Source organism: Saccopteryx leptura, chromosome 5 (assembly GCF_036850995.1).
Source record: "Saccopteryx leptura isolate mSacLep1 chromosome 5, mSacLep1_pri_phased_curated, whole genome shotgun sequence".
Classification (NCBI taxonomy): domain Eukaryota; kingdom Metazoa; phylum Chordata; class Mammalia; order Chiroptera; family Emballonuridae; genus Saccopteryx; species Saccopteryx leptura.
The window spans coordinates 5,583,954-5,589,953 of NC_089507.1; positions in this window are offsets into that span (position 1 = coordinate 5,583,954).

Consider the following 6,000-nt stretch of genomic DNA (forward strand, 5'->3'; position numbering starts at 1 on the left):
CGCCGGCCTTAGGCCTCCTGTTGTGCAATTCTGACCAACGTTTGCCGCTCTTGCACTTAATCAAATGCAATTATCGCCCTGGAGGATCACACAGTGCCAGGCACAGAACAGGCCCGGCTTCCAGGTCCAAACTGGTCCGAGCAGTCAGCGTCCCTTGCCTAGACCAGGGCTAGGGAGAGAGAGAAGGTGGTGGGCACAGGGGCGGGTCCTCGCATCGGTTCCCCAGGGAGGGAACGGGCACAGAAAGGGAGATGATCGTTTAGGAACGTTCACAGCAACTGAACATGGCTGCGGGATCCAAAGAACAAGTGGACGAATACGGGTTGGGGTGTGCTGACACTCGGGGTGGCCGGTCGCTCCTGGCTCAGGCGGCTTCCTTGCCCCCAGCAGTAAACCCATGTAGATTTAGAAGGCAGAGGGATGGGGGAAGGCCCAGTCCTACAACGGAAGAGTCCCTCCTGCCCTTTGCTGCCTCTGACGGCATCTCTTCCCTGCTCCTTTCCAGCCTGTGCTCTCTGCCACATTGGGTCCTTCTCTCTGCTCACCTTTGGCCACTAGACTTCTGTCCCAAGACTCTTGATAGATGGCCCCCTAGCACTTCCCATCAAGTTAAGATTACAGTGGTAGCAGAGTTTTCTAGTTGCTTCCCCAACTTTGTTTCTTCTTCTTTTTTTCCCCTTAGTAACCCTCCTCCAATTTCTTGCTGTTCAGAAAAAAAAGACTACACTTTCAAGTCTTGCTTTGCAGCCAGGTGTGATCAAGTCACTAAGGTCTAGTCAATGGGAAGTAAGTAGAACTAGAGTATACATGACATTCACAAGTGTCCTTAAAGGAAGGGACATGCAACTCTGCCACTTGTCTCATGCTGGCTTGAATAAAGGGATGAAGAGGTGATGGCTGGAGCTTGAGCAGCCACATGGGCTATGAAATTGAGATAACTTGCTGAGGGTGGTGGAGCAACAAGGTAGAGGGAGCCTGAGTCCCTGATAATCACGGAGCTCCCATACCTGAACTTCGCTGACAGTTGCTGCTTACCCTCTGACTTAATTTACTCAAAAGAGAAATAAGCTTTTATTTTGGATTTCCTATCACTCACTGCAAAACCTAATTCGAACTTATCCAGTGTTGTTGGGAAAGTAAATGGTGGAAATGGGCAAAGCATGAGCCAGCATGATATGAAAAATGAATAGTTTGTGTTGGAATGATTTACAAACTCATATTATTCAGCAGAAGCAACATCTGAGAAGTCTGCAGAAGAAATAGAAATATTCTTTCTTTGTCTACCCTGCCCCCCTGCAAAAATCCCCAGAAATAAAGCCAGAGTCATTGCCTCTCCTATTATACAAATGGAAGGCTCTCACCATTTTTATTAGGATCTCACAGTCCAGGGTCATGTATGTGCTCGCTCCCTTTAAAATAAGCAGAGCTCTCAGTGCATAGCAGGGTTTGTGATGCACAGGTGAGCACATTCAGAATCAGGCCCTCACCTGGCACACTGTTCACTCAGCTGAGCAACACTCCCCGGCAGGATGGTGGTCAGTATGAAGTTTTAACCCCTTCTTCATAATTGTATGTAATGACTATCAGTATGAGCGATAGACAAAATAAGAAGGCGAACAGAATGCTGATGTTGAAATGCAAGGAAATGGGTGTCATAATTTATAATTTTTCAGCATTTTTAAACCTCACAATGAACTTTCCTGATAACCTGAGTTGCAGGTATATATGACTCAGGTTTATAGATATTTGATCAAACTTTTTTGTTTGTTTGTTTTTTACAGAGACAGAGAGAGTCAGAGAGAGGGATAGATATGGACAGATTGACAGAAATGGAGAGAGATGAGAAGCATCAATCATCAGTTTTTCATTGTGACACTTTAGTTGTTCATTGATTGCTTTCTCATATGTGCCTTGACCGTGGGCCTTCAGCAGACCAAGTAACACCTTGCTCGAGCCAGTGACCCTGGGTCCAAGCTGGTGAGCTTTTGCTCAAACCAGATAAACCCGCTCTCAAGCTGGCGACCTCGGGGTCTCGAACCTGGGTCCTTCCGCATCCCAGTCTGACGCTCTATCCACTGCGCCACTGCCTGGTCAGGCTGATCAAACTTTTTAACTGTTATTATTCCTTAAACCATACAGCACAACAATTACTTCCACAGCATTTACACTGTATTAGGTGTCATATGTACTCTAAAGATGACTTAAAGTATGCGGGCGGATGTGGGTCCACATCCATGGCTTTTGGTGTCTTGGAGGTCCTGGAAACAGACCCCAGTAGATACCAAGGGATGACTGTATCTTTAAAATGTTACAACCTCTGTATTCAGTGGGATGTTCGGGAAGTTCCCTTCCCTTCGCCCAGCCCCCAGATCCCCTCCCTGCAGGCCTGGACCTTCAGTTCTCATCGGCAGTGGTGTCTACCTGCCCTCACCCCGACTTCCTGTACCTCTTTCCTCTTGACTATGTTAAAACCCCAGATACTGGAATGCCTTACATTCTGTGTGTTGCTTGCTTGCTTCTTTATTTGCCTTTTCTTTCTTTCTTTCTTTCTTTCTTTCTTTCTTTCTTTCTTTCTTTCTTTCTTTCTTTCTTTCTTTCTTTCTTTTTTTTTGCCAGAGACTATCTCAAATAACTTACTAAGAAAGAGTGTTAGAGGTAAGTTTTCAGAAGGCTTAAATGTCCAAAACTATCTTTTTCACCCTTCCATGGATGGGTTATTCACGGTTGAAGCAACGTTTCCTCAAGCCTGAATGCAGAGCCCAACTGTTCTCCGGGTTGCAGCGGGGGTGAGAGCCCTGACGTGAGGCCTGCTACTCTCTTTATAGCCCTGGCTCCTCCCTCTGAGACGCTGCGTCACTCAGACTTTCTGCTTTAGCTTTTGGGATGCTGTATCCATCAGTCATCTATCAATCATCTCTCTCTCTCTCTCTCTCTCTCTCTCTCTCTCCATATATCAATATATATTGTTCTGTGCAGTGAATGCAGCCTTTCAATATAGAAATTGTCCTTCAATTCTGAATTTCTTTGATTCTTGTTCTTGTATCTGTTTCTATCTTCATCATCACATTATTATTATTATTATTATTATTATTTAGGTAATAAAACTTCTTGATTGATTGTCTTTGTCTCTCAATCTCTTATGTTTTCTACTTTTTTCTTTTCTGTTACTTTCTGGAAGATTTTCTTGATTTTTCTTCCAAGAGATGTGTAATTTTTTCCTATAGAATTTTGTGAATGCACTATATTCTCTAACCTCTCTGGGGGTTATACTACTTAGAATGTATAGAGTTGTTGTTTTTTTCTATTGTCAGGGACCATTTTATCTTCTCTTCAGTGGGAGGTTTTCCTCAAATGTGTAGTGACCCTTGTTGGTCTCCCATTTGTTATAATGAAGTAATAAAAATCCAGTGTAAAGATTAGGGTCCATAGCAGGCCTGATGACTTTGGGTTGATTGTGCAGGAGCCATTATTCATGCCAGGAGACTCCTCAAAGCCAGAATGTGGATTTCTCTCTTCTTGTGGGGCATTCAGCCTTCTTTTAGATTATGGGATATTTTAAAAATATTGTCAGAATATTTAGCAAATACCCACCTACTCTTCACCCAGCTTTAGAGACTCCCAATGTCTTGCTATATTCACTCCCAGTCCCTTCTCCTCTAAAACAAAACCTAAACATGGGCGGATGTCCCCCCCCAAGCCACCTCTGCCCTTGTCTTGAGCACATGGCCTGTCATCCTTCCCTTGAGAGAAGACCGTTTTTTTATTTTTTATTTATTTATTTTTTTGTATTTTTCTGAAGCTGGAAATGGGGAGGCAGTCAGACAGACTCCCGCATGCGCCCGACCGGGATCCACTCGGCATGCCCACCAGGGGGCGATGCTCTGCCCAGCCAGGGCGTCCCTCTGTCGCGACCAGAGCCACTCTAGCGCCTGGGGCAGAGGCCAAGGAGTCATCCCCAGCGCCCGGGCCATCTTTTGCTCCAATGGAGCCTCGGCTGCAGGAGGGAAAGAGAGAGACAGAGAGGAAGGAGAGGGGGAGGGGTGGAGAAACAGATAGGCGCCTCTCCTGTGTGCCCTGGCCAGGAACCGAACCCAGGACTTCTGCACGCCAGGCTGACGCTCTACCATTGAGCCAACTGGCCAGGGCGAGAGAAGACCATTTTTTAAAGAGAAGATCAAATGCGGTACCTGAGTTGTGTAGATATTTGGAAATGGACTTAAGATGTCAAGAACGTGGATTGCTTGCAAACACAGCGAGAAGTTGCACAGAGCTGTTGACTCAGTACACTGTTTTATAAGAAACGTCCTTTTAGAGGGATGCGTTATGAGGCTTGGTACCAAAGAATGAGATATTTTTATTTTCCCATGCTGCCTTCTAATCATGCCCTCAGATAGGATTGGTTTTACACATTAGTAAAACCAATTAGTTTTACTGGCACATTAGTAGAACTTTCTGGTTTGCTCTTTCTCTTACACGATGCTGGAGCAATCTTCATGTCGCACGGCCATTCCCTCCCTCATCTTTCTCCAAACCACCTCTCCTTTCTCAGACAGGTCCCCACCCCACCATATAGGTGTTAATAACCTAGTATATTCTTCTATAACTATAATGTAAAAAGCAACCGGTTGTGAGCTATGGTGGTCTTTTTAGACATAGACGAATTCTATACGCATTTCTCTGCAAGGGGCTTTGGTCACTTACAGCCTGTGATGAATATTTCAATGGGGAAATTCGTGCAGCAGGCTGAAGCAGTCTTTTAACTAGTTGCCTAATACTCCACAGCTTGGGGACACTTAATTGGCCATCCTCTATGATTGAACTTTCATTTTTGTTGTTGTTTTGTTACTTGGCAGACAATGCTTCAGTCAGCACCCTTTGTACTTCCTACTTTTAATTCTATAGGATAAACTTCCAGAACTAGAGCTGGTGAGAAGGATACATAGAGTTTTCATTTTTACAGAGTTTGCCTGATTAATTTCCAAAAAAAAACAAACTCTGCAGTGATTCCAGGGCCCACTGTTGCTAACAACTTGCAGAGACCTGGCTTGCCCTCTTCTCACCCTCAGCTCGCACTGGGTGTAACCTTCTTCTGAACTGTTTGCCGCCTGTTGGGTGAAAAACACGTCAACTCCCTGTTACTTTAATTGGCGTCTCCCTGACAATTGTGAAGCTGAACTCCTTTTCATGTGCCTGTGAGAGTCAGGATTTCCCTTTCCATAAAATGGCTATTTTTATCCCTTGATTCTTTTTCAACAGGACTGTTTGTCCTTATATTAATTTACGGGAGTTCTTTCTGTAGTACATATAGGAATCATTTCTCTGGGACATGTGCTTCAAAGATATTTTTTGCAGTCTATCCTTTCTCTTCTGATGTTGCTTATTGTCTCCGTCGTATTTAAAATATTTACATGGTCAAATGTTTCATTTCCCTGCTTTTTCCTTTGTTTCCTGTGTTGCTTAAGAAGTACACCCGAAACATGGATGGACCTTGACAACATTGTTCGGAGTGAAATAAGTAAATCAGAAAAAAAACTAAGATGAATCCATACATAGAAGGGACATAAAAATGAGACTCAGAGACATGAACAAGAATGTGATGGCAACAGGGGCGGGGGGGGTTGGGGGAGGGGGGATGGGGTGAAGAAGGAGAGAGGGGTTAGGGGAGGGGAGGGGCACAAAGAAAACCAGATAGAAGGTGACAGAAGACAATTTAACTTTGGGGGAGGGGTATACAGCACAATCAAATGTCAAAATAATCTAGAGATATGTTCTCTCAACATATGTACCCTGATTTATCAATGTCACTGCATTAAATTTAATAAAAAAAAAAATCCTACAAATAATTGTAGGTGCACTATATACAAATTTCTGAGAAATATGTTATAATAATTAAGTCAAATATTAAAGAAAAAAATCTAAAGTCCAAGCATGCTTTTATGGTAATTAAATGAAATAAATATTACAAAATTAAATTTATTCTGACATTAAAAAACATTTTTA